The sequence below is a fragment of the Danio aesculapii genome, chromosome 2 (assembly GCF_903798145.1).
Source record: "Danio aesculapii chromosome 2, fDanAes4.1, whole genome shotgun sequence".
NCBI lineage: Eukaryota > Metazoa > Chordata > Actinopteri > Cypriniformes > Danionidae > Danio > Danio aesculapii.
The window spans coordinates 25,757,296-25,773,781 of record NC_079436.1 but is presented as its reverse complement, the minus strand read 5'-3'; positions in this window follow the sequence as shown (position 1 = coordinate 25,773,781).

Genomic DNA, 16,486 nt, shown 5'->3' with positions numbered 1-16,486 from the left:
CAACCATTTTTACCTAGTGTAAAAAACAAGTTAATATTATTCATTCATTCATTTTCTTTTCTGCTTAGTCCCTTTATTAATCCAGGGTCGCAAAAGCGCTATGAACAGCCAACTTATCCAGCATATGTTTTACGCAGCGGATGCCCTTCCAGCTGCAACCCATCACTGGGAAAATTATATTTCTTATTTATATTATATATTATATAACGTCACAATGACGAAGCTTATGTGAAATGAAAAGTGTTTAGACTTTAAGGTTCTTTATTGTACATTTGATCAATAACTGGGCGATTAATCGAAAAAGTAATCGAAATTGGCATTCAGACCTATCGATCTAATTTTTCCAGGTCAATTTTTTCAAATACTTTCCCTACCGCGTGTGGTCACGTGACCCCGCTCTAAGGCTGATTTATACTTCTGCGGCCACTTTGCAGCTACATCTGATCTCCGGTCAAGAAGGACGATAGACACTGGCTCCGTTTCAGAAAGGAGATTAAGTGAAAACTATGCTAACCCGGAAATGAGAGAAACTCTGGGTTTTCCATTTCAAAAATTGCAGGTTTCTCAATCTGGAAAAAGCAGGGTAAGTCAAGCCTGTTTCTGAAAGAGAGATACATTTTACTGAGTCAGTTACCGTGGTAACTTATTCTGTGAACCTATCCTGGTCAGGAGCAGGTTTTATTCTCTAAACTCTGAGTTTCTGTTAGAGTTTCTGTTGGTATTTCTCACCTTAGCCTTTGTCATTCCTTGCCCCCATTTCAATCACACAAAGAACAAAGTTACGAGAATGGCTGTACTTTTTTTGGAAAATTATAGTTAGATTCAATACCATAGTTTTAGGTTTTACCTTGATATTACTGCAAAAAAAATAATAAGCTTAAATTCACTGACCTTCGACAGGGACATGTACTGTAACTAGATTACATTATTACTCTAAAATAATTTTTTAGTTCTGCTTACATTCTAAATGTCATATCAACCTCTACCGCTTGATCGATAAAAAAGGCAGACACACAAGTGCACTTTTAAATCTTTTAAAAACTAAATTTTAGAAATTTTATCTTAAACTAATCAACCTGTGTCAAATTAAACATTTCCACCGAACATTACTTAAGTTTTAAAGTATGCAGTACCCTATTTCATGTAATTTAATGCAATGACATCTGAAATACCTTCAAAATTATGGCCAATTCCCTACTCTTTCAAGTTAAAAGTCTATAAATGTCAAACATCACATTGCTTTTTAAAAAAAATTGATTTAAATTGATTGCAATCACTCACACAGCCGATGCTGCTCATGGACTGATTACATGGACTATTTAAACAACACAGAAACACTCACTGTTGCTGCGTCTTGTTTACTGTTGTTTAGTGACAATACAACGCGTTTCCTTTGTCTTGCTTTGCTGTGTTTTGATCCTCACGTGCGTGCGTGTGTGTGTGTGTGTGTGTGTGTGCGCGCGCGCGCGCGTGTGTGTGTGCGTGCGTGCGTGCGTGCGTGCGTGCGTGTGTGTGTGTCTGCGCTATGTGTTCGTGTCCTTGCTGTGTGTGTGCGTAAACTTTGTAATGACATTGTGTGTGACTCATTGTTGCAAATCCACAAAAAAACTGCATCAAATAGTGATTGTTAAAGTTCTTACTGTAGTATTTCTCACACACGTTATGTGAGATCTGCTTCCTGAGGCAGCCGAGGGCGGCGATTGCTGACAGGCACGTGGGAACGGTGGGCGGGCAGGACTAGCCTTAAAGGGCCAGTACAAAAAAACAGCAAAAACTTTTTTCCAGCTATAATATAGACACTTCAAACAGCTATAATAAATAATCTGATGGGTGTTTTGAGCTGAAACTTTACAGGCACATTCTGGGGACACAAAAGACTTATATTAAATATAAAAAAAAAGGGGTAACCTATGTGCCCTTTAAAATATTTGTTTACAGAAGACTCAAGAAATGCACTGTTTAAAAGATTATTTACAGGATATGCAAGAGTTATTTGATTTAGAAGAGATACTGCTTTTAATTTTAAAACATTGAAAATAATTTATTTTGTTTCCAAAAGTGCAAGTTAATTATTTTCATTATTTTTTTTTCATATGAAAAGTTTGTTTTAGCTCAACAATCGTTGATGTTCAATAAATAATCATAGATAGTGTGTGTTTCCTTCAGTTATTTTAAAATCAAGTAATGCATCCTTCATTCAGAAATCTCTCACTAGTAATATGCGAGCACATTTACTGTACAAAACCTGTCAGTAAATAAATGAATAAAATTATCATTTATTAATCGTAATCGAGTTCAAATGTTCAATTAATCGAGATTTTGATTTTACACCACATTGCCCAGCCCTAAAAATGACCTTTTTGAATTTAAAATGAAGACAAAATTTTTCAAGCTTTAAAAATAACATCAAGGGATCATTAAAACATCAGTTCAATGTGCTTTCCAGCACTGTAAATATGTTTTTACTTTAATATAACTTAATTCAACTGAGTTAATCATGTTTATAACGTAGATTTTTCAGTTATATAAGCTACTTCAAGTAGGTTTGATGTAATTCAAAGTTAACTTAATTCATCATGAAATATTAAGGTGATAAGTATTTTTTACAGTGTGGAAAATGTCTATGATTATGTTCCACAGAAAGAAAGTGGCATAATGCTTTAAGGACAGGAGGGTGCATATATGATGACACTATGGGACTGAAGAAGTAACCTACTCATTCCAAATATGTTGGTGCCAACCAAACATAGTGAAGCTAAAACACTTGTTAAGATCTGAAGGCATGTCTGAATGATCAGAGTCAGTCAGGCACTCCCTATTAAGCACAGATGTTTTCCAACTGGATCGCAGGTATACCCCAGGGGGCTCCATTTAAGTGTCAGGGGGTTGGTGGAATGTTTGAATATTGTCCTTGATTATTTCAGATTATTTATTATGGAATGAAAGAATAGTTTTCAGCTTTTTTGACCTAGAAAATAGCAACTTTTAGTTTTCTGTTGGTCTTGAAACACATTGTAACTACAAAAGAGTCGAGTTTAAATAGTTAAATTGTCAAAACTCTTTTTGAGCGAGATGCTTATGGTCTAATCCAATTTAATGATTTCGATTGTTTGGTTTAATAATGCTAATGGTCTAATCTGATTCTAAGCTAACCTAAAAGTGCTGTCACCAGACCCAAAGATCGGCTGAATGGATTAAAAAAATGGTAGATATGATTTATTTTAACTCTCCAGGTGTGTTCCTTTAAAGTGTTCCTTTAAAGAAGCTTAAAACAATTTTAACCCCCCCATGCACTCACACGCAAGCAGTTCAAGACATTTGAATAGAAAAAGAAAAAGAAAACACTTGAATGAGTCTCTTTTCTCTGTTTGAACCTTTTTCCAACATTTTTAAAAATGTTGGAAACTAGCAGACACTGACATTCATAGTACAAAACATGAACGTCAATGGCTTCAAGTTTCCAACATTCTTCAAATATTTTTTTTTATGTTCAACAGAGCTGGCATGGAACAAGTGGATGAGTAAGTGAAGACAGAATTTTCCTTTAACAGTTAACTCTGGAACATTCTGTCTCTGTAATCATAAATGACATATCTCCTAATATGACGCTTCCTGGGTGATTACTTTTTTGCAGATAAAGCAATGACGTTCGGTCAAGGCCAAGCAAAAATATCAACCCTCCCACGAGGCTGACGGCCTTCAACCTGGGTGTACTGTATTCCGGAGCTCTTATTTTCTTAACTCTGCACGACTCTGCTCTTCAAACAAGCACACATCTTAACATGTGCGCTTAATTTTACCTCCATGAGGAACATTTCATTCAGTTTAAATCCAAACAGAGTCCACAAGCCAGTCCTAACTAGTTTAAGCAGAAAAATAGTCTTACATACCTCACTTAAGCAGTCTTACGTAAGACTCCCTTAGAAAACTTACAGGCTATCCCTCACCTGCATTGCACAGTCCTGCCAAATGCAAGAATTACTGATATAGTTTCAACCTGGAGCCTCTTCAAAGAAACTGGGGAAAACGTTGAAATATTTCATGTTTAATCACTCTCACGGGTTTACTATTTATTTTTCTCTCTGAGCAGATAGAAAATTACTCCAAGCTATTCGCAGGAGATGTTTAACAGCATCAACGCTTTCCCAATCAATCAGCAAATGTGAAATAATGAAAGAAAAACATCAGAAATCTTTGACCTCGCCAATATAAAGTCTCAGAAAGAGTCTTCACGTGAGCGTTTGTTGAAAATGTCCTTGTTGAACTACAAGCTTTTATCTCTTTGCGTGCACAAATCTGACCTCCCCACATCAACACTGCTTCCAAACGTAGGAGTTCTGCTGCTGTAGTGTTTTTTTTTACTTTGACTTTGTTATTCACCTTTTTCCCAAAACCACTTGATGAGAGTAAACCACACATTTAGATATCGTTCCAAGAAGAAGCCTGTGAAAACAACTGTAGAAATGTTTTTGCTTTTTAATCCAGGATTATAAGCTCTTTTACACCAAGATCAATCTGCGTCATTTAGTTTAGCCCTGTTTTATTATATTTAGTTTTACTTTATTTTGTTTGCTTGTTTGTATTGCTATTTAAATTACTCATTTTTATCTGCTTTATGTTAGTTTTTTCTTTTAAAACATGTCTAATTAATTGGAATTATGAATGTTATTTAATTGAACAACAATTTATATATAAAAAAATAGAAACCCTGTGAAATAAACTTTTCTTTTTTACTTTTTTCCTCAACTTCAGTTTTATCTCATATTAAATGTATTGCTTTCTATTATTTACTAGCAGCCCATGTTAATTATTTATATTATTCTTTATTATTTTAGTACTTCATTGTTCTACAAAAGCTATTTCAATGTATCTCTAGTTTATTCTACCTGTATGAATGGCAATGAACTCCCTCTGGTCTAATCTAATAGTTAACACTGGGGCAGTACTTTTTCAAAAGGTACACTTTTGTACCATACAGGTCCACATTTGTCCCTTTTAAGGTAAATATTAATGCCTAAAAATTATAGATGTGTACCACATAGTACCTTAAAGCAGGGCTCTAGAGTGCAATGTAATTTCTCGATGGTGCAAAAAAAAAACCTTAGGTCGCACCAGTGCCACCAGCCATTCGAGGGCAAAAAATATATACATTTTTAAAAAGTCTCCGACTGTGGTTCAATAGACACAAACTAGGGATGCTCATTTTTATTACTACAAAAATGTAAGGCACCAAATAAAAAAACAGCGTTTAACCCTCCTGTCATGTTCACCTCCCGCCTTTACTTTAGTGTTCCTGGTCAAATTTGACAAGTTTCTTTTAACTGCTCTTAAATTAGTCAAAAAGCAATCTTTAGCTGTGAACAATGCCTTAAACTAGTGTTTAACATGAATTTATAGAATTAGACATAAAATAGCTGCAGTGAAAATACAAGTAGGCACTGAAAATGTTTTACAAAACGAACATGTAATGTCATGAGGGTAATCATGTGGGAGGAACATTGCTCAATCTGAAATGTGTGAGTGAGTGAGTGAGTGAGTGAGTGAGTGAGTGAGTGAGTGAGTGAGTGAGTGAGTGAGTGAGTGAGTGAGTGAGTGAGTGAGTGAGTTAGCGGGTTGGGGTAATGTGTATAGGGATGTTTTCTGTTTGATTGTTGAATATAGTCTGGATGCCCATTCATTTCCTATGGCGGTCACTTAAAACACTCAAAATTCAATGAAAAGGGTGATCATCACTATTACATGTTCAAGTGCATAGTGTGGAGAATATCACAAGGCCTATTAGATGTAAAACATGATATTTATGAGTGAATGTAAATCGGTCAGATTTTACCCGAACATGACAGGAAGGTAAGGTTAAAAGGGCTTATCTAACCTCAAACAATGCAATCGGTGTGTTCGCGCTTAAACTCCCACAACAATATCTAGCTGTAAGGAGCACTTTGCATTCTTATAACATTGTCAATTTATTCTGAAATTGTTTTAGTTTATCATTGTTGTCATAGTTATTACTATTTTTATTATTTGTAGATTTTTTACAGCTATGTTTTTAATGCTAATGCAGTACCTGCAAAAGATCATTATAAATCATTTTACCAAACTTTGTCACAAATAGTTTTGGTTGCATCAATTAAAAAATGTTAAGTAGGTTAAACTAGTGCTTTTGACATAGTTCAAAATATTAAATTGAAGGAAATAAGCTGAAAATGCAACTGAAAAATATAGCTTTATTTTTGGTCTTTTTAAAAATGGGTAGATCGTGCCTTTTAGCAAGAAGTTAGGGTTCTTAGGCTGAAAAAGTTTTGTGACCACTGGGTTAAACGGTCAATATGAGCATAACCAATCAGAGAAAGTGAAGGGCGGAAGAAAGTTACATTTCTTGTAGAACTGTGCTCTAAATAAAGAATTTTATTTACCAGATTGTTAGTTAATCATTTAAAAGTTGATATTGCCTATATGGAAAGCATGTTTTTTTTTTTAAAATGCAGTGTTAAATGCGATGCGGTCAAAAAAAACAGGTGCACCTAACTTTTGTTCTGGTGCACCTTAGAAAACATTTTGGGTGCACCAGTGCAACCAGAGCAGTATACTCTAAAAGTTTGGAGTATTCTACAAAATTGTACCTTTAAAGTGACAATGTGCACCTGTAAGATACAAAAGTGTAGGGACCACCCCAGTGACAGTATTTATACCTTTAAATCTGAGAGTGTTGAGTGATTCATTACATCTCTATTTCAGTTCAATTATCACAGAATCTGTTCAAATCACAGAACCCTAGCCCATTTATCAGACACAAATATCAAACCACAGGCCTCAATAACTAAAATAACCTGAAATTGAGGGAATCACGGCTTATTATTGCTCTCCAGGACCATTTTATTAGCCAGATTGATCAGGTTAATCCGCCAAAAAATACCAATTATTTTAGCCTAGTTTTTCTAGAATGAGTTCTGCCATATCATTTATGAATAAAACGGTTGTTGTAATATGATTATTAGGCATAAGGAACACCTGTTGTGGACTGCAGCGATGCATTCAAAGCTTCCTTTCAGCTATTAGAGAAAACTCTGTCTCATCTGTTTTCAATACGGACAAGCTTCCATCAGCCCTTCTGTTTCTATCTGTCTCTCCCTCCTGAAGCTCTGTTTTATTGATTTGCAGGAGAACACAGAGCCATATGTGCTCGAAGGGCATCTTATGAAAGCATACCAGTGCTTCTGAATTACAGCTTACAATCACACAGTATAAAAAGACCATTTTTATCTAAATTCCAGTGCAAAGTAATTCAGACTGTAATTATTCTCAATTTATGAAGGATATAAACAGTAATAGACATATTTCAATTCTAAATTCTACATCTAGATAAAAAATAATAATAATTCTAACTAAAGCCATAGAGAACGCATTGGCCTTTGTAATGTTAATAGCTAAAAGAAGAATTATTGTAGAGTGGAAATCACCAATGCCACCTAAACTGTCACTTTGGCTTAGTGATGTCATGTTATTTTTGAACAAAACAAAACATGGGACTCTTTAAAAATTCATATTTAGAATAATGTACTCCTCCAACCATGAACCCCACCAACATCCTCTCCCCCTAGCACATAAGTTTTATTTTATTTTATTTATTCTTATCTCATTTCATTATTTAATTCATTTCTTTTTCTTATCAATTTGTATTAGTTTCATTTCTTTCTGTCTTTAATTTGCAAAAAAACAAAAATGAAAAAATGAAATTACTGAATACCTTTATTACTGAATACCTGTAATGTAATTTACCTTGTTTGATCAAAAACACAATAAAAACAGTAATAATAGTTTGGTCACACTTTTTTTTTTGATGGTCCGTTTGTTGAATTTAAGTTACATTGCATCTACATGCCAATTAATTCTTGTTAGATTAGAAGTAGACTGTTAGGTTGGGGTTATGGTTAGGGTAAGTTGACATGTACTTGCAAAGTTTTTTATAGTCAGTTAAATGTCTGTTGAAGGTGTAGTATCAACAGATATTAAGCAGACAGTCTACTAATACTCAAATGGACCATCAAAGTAATGTTACCAATAATTTTAGAAGCTACAAGTGAATTTAAGCATAAACGGAGGATGAAATAGGACATAAATTTTGAGGTTTGCTAAACAACATGATTGTTATTAAATTAAATTGGTGTTTTAGAGATTGCATTTATGTAAATGTAAATTCAGCATAAATGTAACAGTAAAAATTGATAAAATTAATATGAACTAATAGGCATCTGATATTATAATACTTTTTTGGGGGGTTAAATGAATAAACTTTTAATGCTAAATCCAGACAATAATGATTCACAACTCTGCTATTACTAAACTATTAAATATTGCTATTAAATAATAAATACAGCTGATGAAAAAAAAACGGAAATGTTTTTGCAACAAACTGGGAAAATTTTCAGCTACATTATAATACAGCAACCATTTATAAATAATACTACAATATGAAATAAATGTATCCTTCAGACACAGAAATGGTTCAACATGTGTCAGACTATTTAGCTGTAAACGTCCAAAAATGAAGCCTAAATAAATAAATAAATGTTAAAAAGAAGGAAAAAATGAATCAATAAATGTAGGAGGGAGAAACCGGTTTGGAGGATATTAATCAACAGCAGAGAGTAGGTCAGTTACATACGATCAAGTCATTTGGGAAGCTCATGAGTGCTCAGGAAATGCCTGGAGGTTCTTCAAACAGGAGCCGCTCCAGAGTTCATGAGGATCAGATCCAGTCTGAGCCGCTTTCAGCCCATGAAATCATTCTCTTCAGAACATCCTGACAAATAAAGCTGTTTGCACACCTGCGCAGACAGAAGAGAGAAGAGATTTGACACTGGCTGGAGAATGTCTTGAAGATACAACTCAGACCTGCTGTTTTGATTTGGCTCTTTATATAGTTTTGTTTGTTTAAACGAAGAACAGGTCTAGTGCGTAAAATTATGCATCTAGGGTGCGTTTCTGAAAACCATCGTTAGCCAACTAAGGTCACAAGTTCTGTCCTTAAAAACATAGTTCGTTGATTTGGCATTTCCCAAATCCGTCGTTACAACAAAAATTTGCAAACTGCATCGCAAACTTGTATGCTTTCAACTACAACTCTAGAGCTGAAGTTAGAAGCATAGTTCCTGGCTGTGTTTTATTCCCAGTTATCCCCCTATGCCCTACTCATATAGAACATTCTAACATTTAAACTTGGACTGATTAAAAAAAAAAATTAAAGTCATCTCTCTTATGTGTAATTTGCTTTCAAAGTATTTTTACAGTGCAGTTTTAGCGATCTTCATATTGACAATTGCATTGCCTTTGTAGTGCACTTTGAAAACATTTATGCCATTTTGAACACAGCCGTGGCTCATGATGAAAGCTATAGGTGACCTATTATTTAAAAGAAGAATTTACGTTACGTCTTCAAAGCTTGTGAAAACAAAAACATATAGCATAGGTCAATGGTTTTGATTTATAATAGGTTATTTATTAAGAAATGTATCTGTACTGTATATGACATGTATATTGTCACTCCACCACATTTAGAGCATCATTATGGACGCTTTACATTATAACTTACGTGGTTCAAACGATAGATCTGCGACAGAGAAACTATGGTTTTGGGGAACACTCATCATTACATCATTCTTTTCCCAAATGGTGCATCATATTATGACAGTTCAGCTGTGAGTTATGTCGTTGTTTAGGAAACGCATCACTGATTGATTAGTTAGGCAGCTTATAAAATGAGAACTAAAACATATTTAAATTATTGCATTAAATAAAGCAGCAAACATATATATTTTAATATAATCAAAGGTAACGTTTTGCTAAAATGTTCTGTCCTGTGCAAAAAAAACAAAAAAAAAACTCAATGTATATGTTTATTTATTTAGTGGCTATTTACAAGTGCTAATAAAGCTAAAGGAAACGCTTTAAAAAGCTAAAATACCTGCAATTTTGAGATTTGTGTGTGGACAACAAAAGTTCATGTTAAAAACTGGTCCAACAAATTTACAGGGTTGGGAAATGGAAAACAGAAAGCTGTTTGTTTGATAGTTACTTCCGTTAGAGTAGTGATTTATACAGTACATCTCTAATTTACACACGGTTAGCAATGTGGCAGCGAAAACTTTGCAAACTTTGTCCACCTCTTTCTAGGGCCCCATTCTGTCATGTGGAAAAGCTACATAATTGTGGAATTCAGTCATAAAAAAATGGAACTATTATACAACATAGAATAAAATTTCAACGATTGTTTTGATGAATAAATTAAAATATAGTGCTGTACCCTCACACAAGCTGTGGTATCGACTAGTGTCTGTGAATATTAAACTGTAAAAAGGCCATTTGTTATGGTCTATATGCATTTTCTTACATGAACTGTGTGCCTGTTTGTCAATGAATGGCAGTTTCATTGTTAAAGATTTGCACATTAGTTCGACCATGTTTTAAATAACCAGAAATAAAATTGTAAAGCCTATTTTATAGAATTCAAATGTAATTTTGGTCTTATAATGAAGTTTTTCATGGTTTCAGTTACAGCACAAGAAAAAAAATCCATATCACATGAAAATATAAACAGACAAAAAAAGATATTTGAAAACAGATTTAATGTAATGAAAGATCAGACATAGATCTTAACCAGATTCCTAAACTAATAAAAACAAAGCGATAATGTTTAAAATGGCTCCATCTGGCTGCTGAACATTTCTTTATTTCTTGTTGTGGAAAAAATAATCCTCAAACTGAATATTTGAGTAGGGTGCAGCAAAAATGTTTTATCAAACAAGAAGTTCACATGACCAGTGTAACAAATGTACTTATATCACCACTGACCTAGAAGTCCAGTATATTTATTTTTGATTTACATCATAACTTTGCTATGCCATAAAATATCATTATACATATTTTCCCCACATTTAAACCAGAAATAAGTTCAATACGTTCAAACTTGTGACCTCAGACTATCGGACCCCTCTGTACAGGTATACATGAAAAACAACCTTGTTTTTAGCTGTCACAGAAATCATCTGGTGATTCACCTTTAATGTTTCCTGGTAGTGCACTTCAAAGGGAGCCTAATGAGGGGGTGAGGGAAGTGTCAAGTCTGTTATGAGCCCAGGGGACATGTGACCGTCCCGTAGGGGAACATACACTCTCCAGATAAAAGGACATCGCCCAAAGCAAACCTAGCAGCCTTTGTTTTTAAATAACACAAGATCTGTCCACTCAGCCTCCAGCATACCACACATTTTCTCTTTCAGTTCAAAAGAATTCAACACGTTGTTGACTGTACGCTCAGTGCTCTTGACCCTAAGGTGGACCACTGGGAAATCAGAGGTCAAAATCAAAGAGAGTCAGACTGGAAATCAGCAGAGGATTGGTGAACAGTCTATTGACCGTTTTGAGGGATGTAAACAAAAACAATGGTCCCAACATATTTCCTGTTTTACATGTTTAATTTTCTATAGCTTCCGAGAATCTAAAAAGAGTCACATATTGATACATAATGTTATGATGGCTGTTTTAACATTAAGTTATGATTGAATTGCCTCTTGTTACAGCTATGAAATAGTTTAATAACAAGCATGGGCCAATGACATGATCACATTGAAATGGTGTATAGATAGACCCTTAAGATCATTAAACTCACAGGAGCGTTAAAGGGTACCTATGGTGAAAAATATACTTTTAAAGCTGTTTGGACAGACATGTGTGTAGATGTAGTGTATAGACAGTCATATTGGGGTGATATTAACACACCCAGTCCTTTTTTTTTTTCAAATTTAACAACATAAAAATGGTGGACCAATTGGAGTGGTTTTCAGATTGACCGCAACTTGACGTAGGAGTGCGGTCCCCCCGCCCACCGAATTGATCGACAGCTGTGCGTATTAACATTAACATGCTTTTTTAGTATGAGGTTTTACTTTTACGCCACACATAATGACACCTTCCAAAAACTTTTGTCTTGTCAGTCCAGAGTATTTTTCCAAAAATCTTGGATCATCAAGATGTTTTCTGTCAAAACTGAGATGAGCCTTTATGTTCTCAGCAGTGGTTTCATCTCGGAACTCTGTTATGCCAATTATTTTTGCCCTCTCTCTTTCTTATGGGGGTGTCATGAACACTAACCTTAACTGAAGCAAGTAAGGCCTGCAGTTCTTTGGATGATGTTGTTGTGGGGTCTTTTGTGACCTCTTTGATGAGTTGTCAATGTGCTCTTGGGGTAATTGTGTGTGATTTTTATTTATTTTTTTATTAGTTTTACCTTACCAAGAAAAACCTGTATTTAAAACTGCACAATTACTTGCGTTATCTTTGACTAATATTTTCTTTTTGTGACAAACAAGCAAAAAATAAGAAATCAGTAAGGGGCAAAAACTTTTTCACACCACTGTATATTTTAATATATAACATTTATTTTATAAAAATCTTTAGTAAATCAGGTTTTTATGCCCTTACTTTGCAAACACAATACGGATGCAACTTTAACAAAATTAAACACTGTCATAAATAATTTTATACATTTAGATCAGCAGAATCATATATGAAAACCATGTACCTCACTATGTTGAAATCTCCCCTTTAGAGATTCCTTCATATAAACTCCAATTCTGTCGCAATTTATTTGGCATCTCAAATTATTTGAATCGTCACCTATTTTTGTTAACCAGCTTGAAGTTCATCATCACATCCCTAACTATTAAACTTACATACTACTATGCAGTACTTTAAAGCAGCTCTCTGGTGTGTTGTTTTACTTACTGACATCTGACCAAGATAAACTGAACGGAGAACACTGGAGAAGACAGAGACACACTGATGATGTAATCACTACAGGCCAGTGGTAGTCTGAAGGTGTTTACCAGCCAAAGCTAACTTCATCTTTTTTACATTAATTTTGGTTTTGCAAGCTGTGCCAATCTCCTGAAACAAACCCCGAGTAAACTTCATTTTGTTTCAAATGACATCATGCCAATTTGTTCTTGGCTTTCACTTGAAGTAAACCAGATCCATTATGTTTCATGTGTAGATATATTAGAGTCATTTTAAAAGAACAGGGAAAACAATGTATTCTAGATGAGTCACTGGTTTAAAAAAGAAAACACTTTGAATCAGCAGAAGCGGGGATGACAAAAATCATAATAAAATAAGGCAAGATTACGACGTAAAGATTAGCTTTAAAAACATAAATACATATCTATAACAAGTACATCTGGGAACATTCCACAGTGGTTGTGAGAAACAAATAACTCAAACGAAAAGGCCATGATCTAATATAAAATGACAGCATATATGTGATTAAAGATGATGATGATGTCACTTGTGTGTTGTTTATTCTTCCAAACAGACAAACAGTCTTAAAGATAAACAGATCTAAGTTGTTTTAACATCCTATGAGATCACTGTTTATCTCCGCTTAGACTTAACTAGATCTAAAAACATCAATGTGTCCCAACACTCTTCTTCCTCACAAGTGAAATATGAAGACGAGTCCCAAGTCTTATATTACAGTATAATACTGTGGTGAAAAGCAAAAGATTTGCTTAATTAAGCACTAAAGCATCTGCAATGTCCTTTCCAAAGCAATCATGAGCAGTTGAGGAGACCCTGACAAGTGAAAGAAACATGACTAGATGTGTACATACCACAGCGATGAACAGGAAATGAGTTTAATTTTTCAGTATGTTTTAATAAAGCTCTGGCTCAAATCAAGAGTAATGTCTTCAAAAGAAGCAAAAGCTTAGAGACAAGATCCCTCTATATGAGGTCACCAGTAATGCAAAGTACTGAATCATATCCCTTTACTACCATATTAATTAGCGCTGTAGGATATTGCAAAAAATATGACACTGCGATATTTTGCTTTACTACGATATCGATTGCGATATGAATATAATTTCACTAGATGACTTTGAATATCTCGATTAATAGTAAGATATCATTAATTTAAATAAACAGAGATGGTCAAGTTCTTTTCTATGCAGTGCATCTGCATAAATAAAAATAAATATCGAGCATAAATAAATAAATAAACAGTGCTGTATGGTTTTCTGCAGAGTCTGACACTATTCAAATACAGAAATAGAACAATCAAATGTAAAACAGCATGCTTGTCATTGAATAAACGATTACAATTAAATATATATATATATATATATATATATATTTTTTTTTTTTTTTTTCGAAACGTGATTTGTTTATTGTGGATACACACATTCTGATATCAATGCTCAAACGATATATTGTTCAGCCCTACTATTAATATTTCTACTGCTCTCCCTCTCTAGTTTGGGTCAGTGGGATTTTTAAAAGAAGTTTCTTATGCTTGACAAGGCTACATTGATTAAAATATAGAATATAAAATCAAATAAAGTAAATATGGTAACTTTAATGTTAAATATAATAGTAACATTACAGATGGAATATATTGTAATACTCTCAAAGTTGCTAAACAGATGTCCTGCTTAATATCTTTTATAATTTTGTTGAAATTATGAGAGATTTCTGACAGGATGTTGATAAACACGAAGTGCAAATGACAGCTAATATCTTTTTCTAACAATGTAAACGTTTTTACTGTCACTTTTGACCAATTGAATCTTAAAAAGGTAAAGTAAAGGTTCCTCAAAAACTGAAATTGTGGGAAAAGTCTGAAAGATGTGTTTGGCTATTTTAAAAATGGTATTACATCTTACATTTCGTTTTAGTGTGCAGGTAAAATGTACAGGAAGTGGTTAGTTGATTCTATTTTGTTTTGCTTCCACACAGTCATTTTGCTCAGTCAAAGGCATGGCTGCAAAACTGCAAGGCTTATAACCAAATGAAGAACCATGTCTGAAAAAGGCTATTATTTTATTGGTTTATTATGGTTTTGCAAGTTATGCCATTTGTCTTTGATAGTTTCAGTTGTGCGCGTCGTCTGTTCTGAAAATGTGACTGTTTGTGCAACTCTTCTATTGATTTTATTCAAATTAAAAAATAAATAAATCTGTAAATAACAAAACTGTACTGGCAGCGAATCCTTGCACTGTTTCAACAAACCCAAACATTAGTTAACACCCAATAGAATGTTGTTTTTTCAGAGAAGAAGACTAAACTTACTTTTTCTGTCAAATGTTTGTGCTGTAGTTTCTTCCCTGCATGCGAAAGAAAAAACAAAGTTTTAGGTCACCAGCAGTAAAATTCTCGTGGTAGTAAGCAAAGCTAGAAGATGGTCTGGAAAAACAGAACTAGGTGGAGCGGAACACCTCAAAGCGTAGGCCGAATCACTTATTACGCTTAATGTGAAACTTCACATGAAAACTTAGAACCAGAGGACAAAACTGCTAGGTCTATCAGTTAATTTTAATTATATATATATATATATATATATATATATATATATATATATATATGTGTGTGTGTATAAACCCACGCGAACACGGAGAAAACATGCAAAATCCACACAGAAATACTAACTAACTGACCGGGCCTCAAACCGTGACCTTCTTGTTTAAGGCGATCGTGCTGCCTGCCCCCAAAAGGTATTTTTCAACAAAATGTGAGTATAAAGGTGCAATGAGCATAGATTAATACCACAGATCTAGAAAAAACTAAACAATAATGTCAAGTGAAATAATTTTTAGAATGCGGGTAATAAAACATATGTAATCAAAATCATTCATAATTACTAGCCAATAAATACCTAACTAGCTAAATTTAATAACAATATTTCCTCTAAATGCTCATTTTGTACTCATTATGACGAAACACTAAATTATTTATTGTTGAGTGTACTTACTGTAAAGTGTTTTGGGTTGACTTTTCCAAATTCATTTAAAAATTCTTATTAGCAAACTTTTGTATTTCCCCCAAAATGGTATTCTTTGGTTACTCTCTGAGTGTTGATCCTTCTCATTGTAAATTTATTATTAATTTAATGCTTTTTAAGGCTAAATTTTACATCCATAAATGTACATTTTCAAAGAAACACCCTTACTTCAGAAAGGATTTTGATTTAGACTCTAATAATTATATTGTAAAACTCCTTCCTGGTGTAAATCATTTAAACTTGTTTAATTTGTTCCAATTTTATTATGCAAAATTATATCTCTTTGTTCATATTGTATCTTTGTAAATGTTCTTTCTTGCATAATAAAAGAAAGTAAAAAAAATTAAAAATGTAATCGCCATACTTTTTTTTTTTTTTTGCAAAAAAACTAAAAACAGAAAAAAAAGAAAAAAAAAAAAGACAGTTATGAAAATTAGTTGAGTTTGGTATTTTAAAGATTACAGCTCAACAAAAAAATGTAAACATCCAACCAAGCTAAAAATATAATTTGGAATAAAATTTTCAAATTGTCGTTGGGTTGTTTAAAAACGTCTTTAACCAAATGTAACAGAATTTTTTTTATTTATTTATTTATTTTATATTTATTATGTAAGAAAGAACATTAATATGAACAAGGAGACAAAGAGGGTTACATAA